This window comes from Cicer arietinum, chromosome 6, assembly GCF_000331145.2.
Source record: "Cicer arietinum cultivar CDC Frontier isolate Library 1 chromosome 6, Cicar.CDCFrontier_v2.0, whole genome shotgun sequence".
Classification (NCBI taxonomy): Eukaryota; Viridiplantae; Streptophyta; class Magnoliopsida; order Fabales; family Fabaceae; genus Cicer; species Cicer arietinum.
The window spans coordinates 46,079,658-46,093,581 of record NC_021165.2 but is presented as its reverse complement, the minus strand read 5'-3'; positions in this window follow the sequence as shown (position 1 = coordinate 46,093,581).

Genomic DNA, 13,924 nt, shown 5'->3' with positions numbered 1-13,924 from the left:
TTAGGATTTTGGAATTAGAGTTAGTGAGTTAAGAAATGAGAAGAGTATCCATTCTTTTAAATGTGTTTATCGAGACTCTTTGAGATAAATACACAACTTTAATTCTAAGAATTAATCTCTAGAAAAATGTAGTGTTGTTTAAAAGTCTTATTTTGGTGCTTAGAGTAGATTTAAATGATATTTATGGTTTCTTTGAATTAGCTAAACTTTATAACAATTTTCTAAAGTGTTGAGAATATTTTTTATTCTCAGATTTGTTAGCTGAGGTCCTGCCTGCTACTCTGAAAGTTGTTGGAAAACAAACTTAGTCGATTCTCCATAGTTGTTAGTAGACGATGATCATTGTTATATATTTTTATTATGCTATGATTATTATTTTACTTGTTTTCTATGTTAAAGTATTTATTTAAAAATTTAGAGAATACAACATTTGAAATTTTCTCGATTTCATCCTTTATTTATGTTCACAGTCTTTGTTATATGATATGTTTATAGTTTGATTTATTTATGAGTTATAAAGTATTTAAATATTGAATTGATGTACATTTGAATATGTTTTCCATGAATTACGATGAAATGAGATATGATCTTTAAATATGTGTTTTGGAAATCGTTGTTATAATTATGAAATCATTGAAGGAGGTAGGTGCACTTAGTTACATCGTTTTGATTGGAGATAGTTACCCATTAGATGAAATCGCCCCTATGAGATATGTCATCCTTAGGAGGAGAGGGCTATCAACGAGATGTAAGCTCCCTAATCGATACAATATGATGCGTTGCGGGATTGAGAGGAGATGGTTATCCCTTAGATGGAGCCACCCTAAGGGAAACACCACTTTTTGGAGGAGATGGCTATCAATGAGATGAAGTCGCCTCTTGATTCTCAAAAGTTTATGTTTTTACTTGTTTGATGTTCTATGACTTTTTAAGGTTACTTATTGTGATTTCACTTCTTTATGAATTGGATTTTAAATATTTCTACTTGAACAACTAAATTATAAGTTTAATGATTTTATCATATGTATACTTTATTTGAGAATTATTTATATTTCAAGTAGTATTGTTTAGCATAACTGCCACAAAATTGTAAAATAATTATTCGTGTTTTTGTGTGTTTCCCTTCTAGTTGATACTGATTGTTGTCTCCTCCCTATGCCGTTTGACTTACCCTTTCATGTCGTTCTTTTTTTCAAATTCACAGACAGTTGAGTAACAAACTATTAGTAGATTCAAGTCTAAATCATTTTTTTGGGTAGTCTTATTTGATTGATGGCCCTTCTGTTAAGTATTTGTTGAGTCGAGATGCATTTTGCAGCTGTTTTGAGTCTTAAAAATCACTTGAGAATGTATTAAATATTTAGGTTCGCCCTTTGAAATATGGACTTGGTGATCATAGTATTTGGGCACATGTTTCTAAATTTTTAGTTTAGTATTTTAAAAGCTCTTTATAGCTTAGAATAATTGTTTAGTTTGTTTCTAAACTTTGGATCGAAATTTATTTATAATTTAATTATTTGCATTTTGATCCTTTCTCACTCTGTAGGCCATAACTTGAGCTCTGGATATCGGATTGGCACATACGAGCAGACGTTGGAATGATAAATATCAGAGCTACAATTTTTGTGTTGGAATAAAAGCCCAATGCCAAACTTTACTAGGCCTAAATTGCAGATTTTGTAATCTAGACTTTTGTAATAATTTTAAATAGCGAACCACTTGTTTTTTAAAAAAAAACCCTAAAGCCCGAGTACTATATATTGGGAGTTTTCTTTCTTTTATAGGGATGAAACTTTAGGATTCAGATTGATACAAGAAATAAACACTTTTAATTTTAATTTTATGGAAGACTAATTTTATAAGATTAATCCACGAGTTCAGAGTTTCATCAACACCTTGAGCTTCAGGTTACACTGTCGATTTCTCTTCATGATTCTATTTCTGTTTGTTTGATTATATTGATATTCTGATTGCTTAAATTGAATTTCAATAGGATCGATTAAATTCATTTGACAAAATTTGGTTTTGGTTTCTAATTTAATCGAATTATAATTTTGCGACGCTTGATCGTTAATTGTAATATTTTGATGATTGTGATGTTTAATCCAATCAAAGAAACCAAATTCACATATGATTGATTACGCTTGTTTGATAAATTCTATAGTCAAATAAGAATAGAATCACAAATTAGAAATTAAACTCATTGATAGAATCTATGATAGGTCTGAACCTCGAATTAGTGGATTAATCGTTTTGCTCATCTGTTAAAACAAAAATATAAAAAAACCCTTTCAAATTTCAACCTTCAATTTGGTTAATATTATCATATCAGAAGTCCTTGCAAAACGACTCGAGTTATTACCTCTATTTATATTTTATCAATTGTATTTGCCCCGTGTGCGACATCGAATCAAATTGAAGGTTCACCCTTTGAAATATTGACTTGGTTAAGAGTTTAAAATAGGGTTTTAAAATTTGAAAACATTGAAGTTACAGAGGATACTCTGTCGAAATCTCGAGAAATATTATATATATATATATATATATATATATATATATATTTAAATGGTTATTTAGAACTATTTAATTTTTTAAATGTTAAGTTAGTTGATAGGCTTGCCATACTATGAGTATAGCTTGTGCGTCGGTAATGACGTTCAGTTTTTGTGTCATGACAAAGTTGGTATCAGAGCCTAGTTATAGGTCATAATAGCTGCAAAAATAGGGTGATAATAGATTTTTGTTAGTAAATTGTGTACAGGGACACAACTTACTTGCAAAGGGCTATTAGTATTATATGAAAATCTCATATGTTGTCCAAATTTGTGCTTGAATTCATCATCGATATCTTTCCACATTTCCTTGTCGTATTGTTCAATTTTTGATCAATATTCTTTCATTAGGTGATAAATGTCACCCAACACTGGGAATTCTTCTAGAAGGGAAATTGTTGATGAGTAATTTGTACAAGCCTAAGGCGCCCGTCAACGAGGTCCTATTTCGGTTCGTGCTCGAAATCGACGTAGAACTAATGTTGGCGGACGTGGCTTGGGTGCCGATGTTGAGATGCCTAGGAAGAGTTTACCGTTGGTCTATAGTAATTACAACAAGCACTACAAGAAAAAAAAAATGGTTTGCAGCGGTTGAAAAGGAAACATGCGATGGTCATAACCGTCGTAAATTACACTTGCGACGGTTCTCCAATTGTCGTAGATTCGTGCATCACGAGGCCAGTTTGCGACGGTTCAGAAAATTGTCGTTCCAACATTTGCGATGATTTCTAACCACCTAGATATACGTTTTGCCACAATTAGAATCGTCATTAAACACACTCATTTTATTCGTTCATATAGAATTGCGATAGTTATCGACCGTCGCAAGCTTAATAATTTAAAAAAAAAATTATGATCCAAAATTTTCCTATTTTTTTATTAATTAAAATAAAAAGATATTCATTAATGTCATCTACATAATTAAAATACACAAATATATAACTATTGTGACTAAATCCAACTTATATAATCTTTTCAGAAGTAATAACACCAATTCATACATTGAACTTAACTAAAACAATAAATAAAGTATAAAAATCTTTGGGCATCACTATTGCTTTAGTAACTTCGTGTTCCAAACATGCCAAAAACTCCACTATTTTGAGTTTTTAATAACTTGTCTCGTGCTAATGTTCGAAATTTGAATCCATTGACATTATATGTAGTGAACCTTCTAACTTTATCAGAAGGACCTTGAGCATGACCAATGAAAGCATTTTTATCTGATCCACTAATGTTGTCAAGATTGTTGCAAATCTAAACACCGTAAAATATACAATTAGTCACATTCTTATTAAAAACCAAAGCAACTCAATCACCAATTTTTTCATGAACACTAACACGATTGTGGAACCAATGAGGAAACTCTCTATGAACCTTCTTGTCTACCTCAGAAGCACTCCTTGCACTACTCCTTATCTGGCTCTAAGTAATACTTCTATATTGCCTATTTAGTTATTTCAAACTAGATGTATAAAAAATAAAACTTAGTAGTAAATAATACAAATAAAAAAAAAATTACTTACCTTAGATAGTAGTCAACTATGATGCAGTTCGTTAAAATGTGTCTATGAGCCTATAAATTTTCAATTAGTGTAATATAACTTTTCAGTATGTATCTCATTGGTAGACTCATCATCTACACGACCAAGTTGATTCCATCTAGTCTCAATGTTTTCTAGATACCTTGAAAAAAATGTAAGAATCTATTGTACAAGTTATCCTTTTGCAATAGACCCTTCTGGTTGTGCTTTATTATGTACATACAATTTAAGTTGTCCTAAGTAACTATTATTGAACCACAAAAATATTAGTTAGAACAACTTTGTGAACTACTAAATTATTGAAGGAACATAATCACACATATTTTACCTTTCAGCAAGATACATCAATCGATAATGAATAGGACCACCAAGTTTAACTTCTTCAACAAGGTGAACAACCAAGTGAACCATAACAGTGAAAAATAAGGGAGGAAATATCATTTCCATGTGGCATAAAGTGAGGACAATCTGATTTTGCAATTTTTCCAAATCATCAACATTCAATACTTTACCACATAGTTGTATAAAGAATGAGCAAAACTCAATCAATATAGCTAAAACATCATCAAGTAATGTTGTTCGAATGACTAATGATAGAAGTTGTTCCATCGATATGTGACAATCATGACTCTTCAACATTCCATTCAACTTAAGTTTTTCCAAGTCAATGCATCTAGAAATGTTGCTCAAATAACCATCAGGGACAAGGATATTCTTTAAAGTTGTTAAAAATCTATTCTTACCTTTAGTTGTCAGAGTAAAGACGGCCAGATAAATTCTTCAATTTTCATTGGGCCAAAGGTCAGGTCTTATGCCTACTGCTTTAAGGTATTTTATTGAATTAACATGCTCTTTACTTTTTGCGCTATCGTTTAGCAAAGTAAATATGATATTATCACACACATTTTCATCATTATGTATCATGTCAAGATTATGGTGTAGAAGATTATCTTTTCAATATGGAAGTTCAAAGAATATGTTTTTCTTTTTTCCATTGTTGATTGACACCTTGTGTAGATTGTCCACCACATGTTTTTTTTCCCGACCCTTCTTTTTCTGGCTTTCTACCAATGTGACATCAATTTTTTGAACTTGTTCAAGAATTTGAAATCCAAATAATGTTTTAGGTGGACCACACATATCTTATTGGCCATCAAAGCGAACCTTGTTCAATCTAAATCTATGTCTTCAATCAAGAAAACAAAGATAACCCATCAAACACCATTTTTTGCTATGAGGAAGACAAGGAGGAGTAGAGTCAACGTTACACGATGGGCAAGCAAGTCCAGTGTAAGCGTTCCACCCCGAAAGTGTAGCAACCCCATAAAATCACTAGTTGTCCATATTAAAGTTGCATGTAATGTAAACATCTCATTCTTAGAAGAATCATATGTATTAACACCTCTTGCCCATAACTCCTTTAATTCTTTGACTAGAGGTTGTAAGTTGACATCAATATCATTTTCTGGCATTTTTTTACTTGGAATTATCATTGACATTATAAAAGATGTCGGCTTCTTGCACACCCATGGAGGAGTGTTGTATTGAATGAGAATAACTAGTCAAATACTATAATTTGTACTCATCATACCAAAAGGATTAAAATCATCACTAACCAATCCAAGACGCACATTTCGTGGATTTGATGCAAACCAAGTGTGTGTCAAGTCAAAATGTTTTCATGCTTCAGAATCTCTAGGATGCCTCAACATTCCATCATTCTTACTATTGATTGCATGCCATCTCATATCCTCATAACAGAGGTTTTAATGGAAAATAACAAATAACTGTTGCAAGAACTTTCTTTCGATTATTGTCATCACCAGACACCCCAATTGCACCAACTATGCTTTTGATTTCCATTTGGAAGTGTTACAAATTTTGCAGGTCTCCCTCTTTTAATATTCCTTATTACTCCCAATAAAGCATACACTTATTCGGACAAACATGGATCTTTTCATAATTTAAAACCAAGCTTGGTGATTGTTTTCTTGGTTTCATAGAATGAAGTTGATATATTTGCAAAATCAAATGCATATTTTAATAAGTCTAAAGCCAATGTCATGGCTTTATCACTCAATCCACTTAAAAATTTGATGTGATAAAACTTTACAAAAAAAGATAGTGTTGAATATTTTACACACCCTTCATGCAAAAGTTGTTCTCCTTATTTAATTAATTCATAGTACTCTTTGACCTCTTCATGCCTTTGTTGACTTGCATTTGGCATCATATCTTCAAGCTGATCAATCTCGACATTTGATTCAATAGGTACTTCGTTTGCATGATTTCCAACTCCAAAAGTATCATTGATCATGTTCTGAATACGATCTTCAACGACAACTGTGTCTTGAACTATATTTTTAACACTACTAGGTGAGATAGTACTAGTTTCTCCTATGAACTCCCCATGGTGACTCAAAGGGTGTATCCCTTTGGAAATGGTTTGGACTTTAAGTGATCATACATTACACTTCTACTTTTGGGTTTTTGGAAACCACAATGTTTACAATGACATATTATTTCTCCATTTTCTAATTCATCTCGAAAGGCAAAATTAATAAATCCCTTTATCCCTTGATCATATTCAGACGATGTTTGTGGCTTCATAATCCATGACTTATCCATTGTTTAAAGAAGATAACCATATGTTATATTGAACCAAAGACAAAACAAAAGAAGATAATTTAACTTAGTAGATAAAAAATTACTAATCTTAAACATAACAAATTACCTATGTATAAAGGAACAAAACGTACAAAAGAGTCATAAAGTAGATTCACAAAACAATCGCAAAGATACTTGATGTAACACCCCGTTTTTCAAAGCGAGGGTATATTTTTTTTTTCAAAAGTAAATAAAAACGAACAAAGAATTAAATCAGGAAATGCCTTTGGATAAATAATTGAGTCATTATAATTTACAAGCAGCGGAAAGGTTTCTCCAATTATAAATCCAAAACATTTACACAACATCAAATGGTACATGGAACCCATTCGAATAAGAAGTCAAACTGACAATATTAGTATAAATACAGTTTTCCAAACTAAAAATACTCCAATCCAAAAAGAAGGACACCTAGTTCCTATACATCATCCTAATCTGATCATCCTACCAAAAAGCTATACACCCTGAGTATCTCCACGTGCCCCGTGAGATCCTCCTAATGTAACTGCAATCACGCATTCCCATCTCCATTCCCGTCCGTAGGGTACGAACCGATAGGACCGTCCTGACTCTCATCTGAGGGCAAAGCCCAGATTTCCACAGTAATTGTAAAGGGTCACCAACCAGAAAATAACAGTTAACACATAACAATTAAGTTTTTAAATGCCCAAAATAACTTTTCAACTAAGCATGCACCTTAAAAGGATTTTCCATATGCTAAAAGTTCATATAATGCTTGCCAATTAACAATGAACTCAAAATGAAGTTCTCAAACCATCAAGTAATACATAACTGACTAAAGCATTGATAAATCAATTGAGCAATCGATTATCTAACTCAAAATAAGGACTTTTGCTGAGCCAATCGATTGCCAAATCGATTTGGTCAGTTCTGCTGAGTTTCTGCATGACCAAATCGATTTCTAAGTCGATTTTGTCAGTTCTGATGAGTCCCTGGGTTGCCAAATCGATTTCCAAATCGATTTCGGCAGTTTTGCTGAGTTCCTGCCTCTCTGCCAATCGATTTCCAAATCGATTTCTTAAAAGATTTTGAAAGATATATTTATACAATCGATTGGCAAATCGATTAGGTCAAAATGGTGAACTTCCTGCAACTCATCCAATCGATTGGGAAATCGATTTCCCTGATCGTTTTTCCAAAAATTCATGCATTTACTCAAGTCATTCCTAATCAAGTTCACAACCTAACACTTAGCAATTCCTACACGATTACCACGGCAATTGGGATCTCGATAACCATCATACTTACACACAACAATCAACACATAACACTTAGCATTTTCAACGCAATTACCACGGCAATTGGGATCTCGATAACCATCATACTTACACACAACAATCAACACATAACACTTAGCATTTTCAACGCAATTACCACAACGACTCAAATTCAAATCACTTAATCATAAAACTCAAATCAACCACGACTCGCGTGCCAAGCACCCTAATGCAATGCGTATATGCCAAAATGCATGGACTCGGAATTCCAAACCAAAACCCTCCTCGAAGGGCCGTAAATCATAATCGTACCGCCTATCGCAGGCCAAAGTACCAATTACCGAGGTGCCACCTATCACGGGTCAGCACGATTTACTAAAATGCGTAAATCATAAACGTACCACCTATCACGGGTCAGTACAGTTTACCGAGGTGTCACCTATCACGGGTCAACACGATTTACTAAAAGAAAAAGCGGAAATCGTAAATGTACCACCTATCACGGGTCAGTACAGTTACCATGGTGTCACCTATCACGGGTCAACACGATTTACTAAAAGAAAAAGCGGGAATCGTAAATGTACCACCTATCACGGGTCAGTACAGTTACCATGGTGTCACCTATCACGGGTCAACACGATTTACTAAAAGAAAAAGCGGGAATCGTAAACGTACCGCCTATCACAGACCAGTACTGTTTACCGAGGTGCCACCTATCACGGGTCAGCACAATCCACCAAAAATGTAAATCGTAAATGTACCACCTATCACGGGTCAGTACAGTTACCATGGTGTCACCTATCACGGGTCAACACGATTTACTAAAAGAAAAAGCGGGAATCGTAAACGTACCGCCTATCACAGACCAGTACTGTTTACCGAGGTGCCACCTATCACGGGTCAGCACAATTCACCAAAAACGTAAATCGTAAACGTACCACCTATCACGGGTCAGTACAGTTTACCGAGGTGTCACCTATCACGGGTCAACACGATTTACTAAAATATAAATCGCAAACGTACAACCTATCACGGGTCCGTACAGTTTACCAAGGTGTCACCTATCACGGGTCGACACAATTTACCAAATGAAATGCATGAGCATACACAGACTCCATTCACAACAATCGTTAAGCAAATGCAGATATTAAAAGATTCCCCATTTTTAATACCCATTTAACTTAAACGACCTTCAAACAACATTAATTAAATAAGTCATTAAGAGATTCCCCGTTCTTAATACCGATTTAACTTAATGATTTTCAAAACAAAACGTTAAGCAAACAGTCATATTAAGAGATTCCCCATTCTTAATACTCATTTACCGAAACGATTTTCAAAAACGATAGTTAAGTAACCGAGACATTAAGAGATTCCCCATTCTCAACGCCCAGTTAACTTAAACATTTTCCTCAAATACACATTAAGTAAACCGAGGTATTAAAAGATTCCCCATTTTTAATACCCATTTAACTTAAACGACTTTCAAACAACATTAATTAAATAAGTCATTAAGAGATTCCCCGTTCTTAATACCGATTTAACTTAATGATTTTCAAAACAAAACGTTAAGCAAACAGTCATATTAAGAGATTCCCCATTCTTAATACTCATTTACCGAAACGATTTTCAAAAACGATAGTTAAGTAACCGAGACATTAAGAGATTCCCCATTCTCAACGCCCAGTTAACTTAAACATTTTCCTCAAATACACATTAAGTAAACCGAGGTATTAAAAGATTCCCCATTTTTAATACCCATTTAACTTAAACGACTTTCAAACAACATTAATTAAATAAGTCATTAAGAGATTCCCCGTTCTTAATACCGATTTAACTTAATGATTTTCAAAACAAAACGTTAAGCAAACAGTCATATTAAGAGATTCCTTTCTAAAAGTAATTAAAACGAACAAAGAATAAATCAGGAAATGCTTTTGGATAAATAATTGAGTCATTATAAATTACAAGCAGCGGAAAAGTTTCTCCAATTACAAATCCAAAACATTTCTACATAAACATCAAATGGTACATGGGACCCATTCAAAGATGATATAAAACTGATAATATTTGTATAAGTACAGTTTTCCAAAACTAAAATACTCCAAACCAAAAAGAAGGACCCCTAGTCCCTATACATCATCCTAATCTGATCATCCTACCAAAAACTATACACCCTGAGTAATCTCCACGCGCCCCGTGAGATCCTCCTAACACAACAGCAGTCAAGCGTTCCCATCTCCATCCCTGTCCGTAGGGTACGAACCAGTAGGGCCGTCCTGACTCTCATCTGAGGGCAAAGCCCAGATTTCCACAATAGTGTAAAGGGTCACCAACCAGAAAATAACAGATAACACATAGCAATTAAGTTTTTGAATGCTCAAAACAACTTTTTAACTAAGCATGCACCTTAACAGGATTTTCAATGTGCGAAAAGTTCATACATTACATTGCCAATGAAAATGAAGGTAAAATGCAGTTCTCGATCTCCTAATTAACACATGATAAAACAAAACATGGATAGATTCATGAGCAATTAATCATACAACTAAAAATGAGGATTTTCACTGAGCCAATCGATTGGGCAATCGATTGGGGTGAAGATTTTTAATGAAAACAGAATCCTGGGCTGAATTCAATCGATTGGTAAATCGATTGATTGGTTCCTGAGCCCCTGGTTTCGAGCCAATCGATTTCCTAATCGATTTGGTGAGGGATTCTTAATGAAAACAGAATCCTGGGCTGAATTCAATCGATTGGTAAATCGATTGATTGGTTCCTGAGCCCCTGACTTAAGGCCTAATCGATTGGGCAATCGATTTCGAAAGGGATTTTAAAAAGGCTGATTTACAAAATCGATTGGCTAATCGATTTTGTTCATTTGGCCAAGCCCCTGACTTCCATCCAATCGATTGGGAAATCGATTTCCCTGATCAGTTTTCCAAAAATTCATGAATTAACCTAAGTCATTCCTAATCAAGTTCACCACTTAACACTTAGCAATTTCTACGCGATTACTACGACACACAAAGGTTCGATAACCATCATACTCACACACAATACACAACACATAGCACTTAACACCTTCATCTCAGTTATCACGATAAATCAAAATTCGAATCACTCAATCATAAACTCAAATCAAACATGACTCGCGTGCCAGGCACCCTAATGCAATGCGTATATGCCAAAATGCATGGACTCGGAATTCCAAACCAAAACCCTCCTCGAAGGGCCGTAAATCATAATTGTACCGCCTATCGCAGGCCAAAGTACCAATTACCGAGGTGCCACCTATCACGGGTCAGCACAATTCACCAAAAATGTAAATCGTAAATGTACCACCTATCACGGGTCAGTACAGTTACCATGGTGTCACCTATCACGGGTCAACACGATTTACTAAAATGTAAATCGCAAACGTACAACCTATCACGGGTCCGTACAGTTTACCAAGGTGTCACCTATCACGGGTCAACACGATTTACTAAAATGTAAATCGCAAACGTACAACCTATCACGGGTCCGTACAGTTTACCAAGGTGTCACCTATCACGGGTCAACACGATTTACTAAAATGTAAACCGCAAACGTACAACCTATCACGGGTCAGTACAGTTTACCAAGGTGTCACCTATCACGGGTCGACACAATTTACCAAATGAAATGCATGAGCATACACAGACTCCATTCACAACAATCGTTAAGCAAATGCAGATATTAAAAGATTCCCCATTTTTAATACTCATTTAACTTAAACGACTTTCAAACAACACTTTCACAACAACATTAAATAAATAAGTCATTAAGAGATTCCCCGTTCTTAATACCGATTTATCTTAATGATTTTCAAAACAAAATGTTAAGCAAACAGACATATTAAGAGATTCCCCATTCTTAATATACTTTTGACTTAAACGATTTTCACACAAAACATTCAGTAAACGAGTCATTAAGAGATTCCCCATTCTTAATACTCATTTACCGGAACGATTTTCAAAAACGATAGTTAAGTAACCGAGACATTAAGAGATTCCCCATTCTCACCGCCCAGTTAACTTAAACCTTTTCCTCAAATGCACATTAAGTAAACCGAGGTATTAAAAGATTCCCCATTTTTAATACTCGTTTAACTCTAATGGTTTTCAAATTCCACGAAAACAAATACAAACATACTCTCACATTCAAACCATAATTCACAACAACCACACCAATTAACAAACATCAAGTATGGACACGCCAAATACAACGAACACAAATCAACGCAACATAACACCCAGATACATCAAATTTCATTTACCCATAATCATACACAATGACTTCAAATTCATTTACCACAAAACACTCATCAATAAAAACAAAACCTAACTCTAAGGCTTTACCCATAACGCATTAGTTTTGCTTTTCCCCAAATCGATACATTAAACCCTAACAAATTCTTTCCCACACAACCACAGATAAGTCCCTAATGCAAACTAGAAGTTTGGAAGGAGCCCTTACCTCAACGTTAGCTTTAACGCGCGTTTCCGGTACCGCGAGTAATTCCGGTAAAATCTCCGCTCGCAACGCCTAGCACCGTAGCATGGTCGTGAGCAACTTTCCCTTCTATCTCTTCGAGAAATGAGGTTTGGATCTAGAAGAAACGGAGGGGTTTGTGTTTGGATCTCAAAACCGTTTTTCTTCGTTTTCGAATCAAAGAGGAAGAGCGAAGTTGCGAAAACCTTGATCTAACTCTCACTCAACCTTGGGTTACGAGTTTTGAAGAAAAGAAAGCGACGAAACTGAAAATGGGAGGAAGGAGAAAAATGGGTCACGGTTAGAGGAAGAAGATGGAGTTTAAAATTTTCCTTCCTTTCTTTTTCTTTCCTTTGTTTTTCCTTTCTTCCTTTTTCCTTCCTTCCTTTATAAATTATTTTCTTTTCTTTTTCCTTCCTTCTAGTTTTCCTTTCTTTTTCCCCCCAAACAAACACATATAAACATAAATATATATTTACATATATATATTACTTACTTTTAATAAATATCTCCAAAATATTATTAACTTTGGCTTAAAAGCCTCCGAGCCAAAATCCAAAATACACCAAAAATACATAAATGGTACTTTAAAATTATGGGTCTTACACTTGAGAGCAAGCACATTTTATTATTTAATAATTGTTACAACTACAAAAACATTTGACATGAATGTATAAAATTACAAAACAAGCTGCCCATAATTTAGTTTACAAATAGAGATGTTTAAAGAAAGATCATTATTTCTTCAAAGTTTCACAATTGAAGAGTCACAAAGATAAAATCAGCAATGAAAATACACAATTTAGCCACAAAGACACCTTACAAAAAATTCATGTGGAACACAGTCTACTCAAATATGGCATTTAAAAGTCACTTTAAAATATTATTAAAAAATTCACCTTAAATTAAATTAATAAGGATCGATGATACTTCTTAGAAAAATAAATTAATAGCTCTCCAGTCGTGACTAAGAGTGACTTATGTGGCATTGGTTTTTTTGTTGTTGTTATTTATCTGAGTAGCATTTTATTGGTTATTTTTTATACAAGAGTTGTTGACACTTAATTTTATCTGTTACTTTTAAATTTTTTATGAAAAATAATAAATATATAAAAAAATGATATAAAAAATATAATGATAAAAATAACAATAAAAATAAATAATTAGGCCTTTAAACTTTAGAAAATCATGGGTTCTTTTGGTTCCTGTTTGCCTCTAATTCTTTTTCAGAAGTTTCACTATTTTCTAAAACATAAAGAAAAATACATATAATTGAATGAAAAGAAACTGAAAGAAATGGATTCATGGTAATAAAAATCATTATAATAGTGATCAATTGAATGAAAAGAAACCGAAAATAAATGAATCAATGATAATAAAAATCAGTATAATGGTGATCAATTGAATG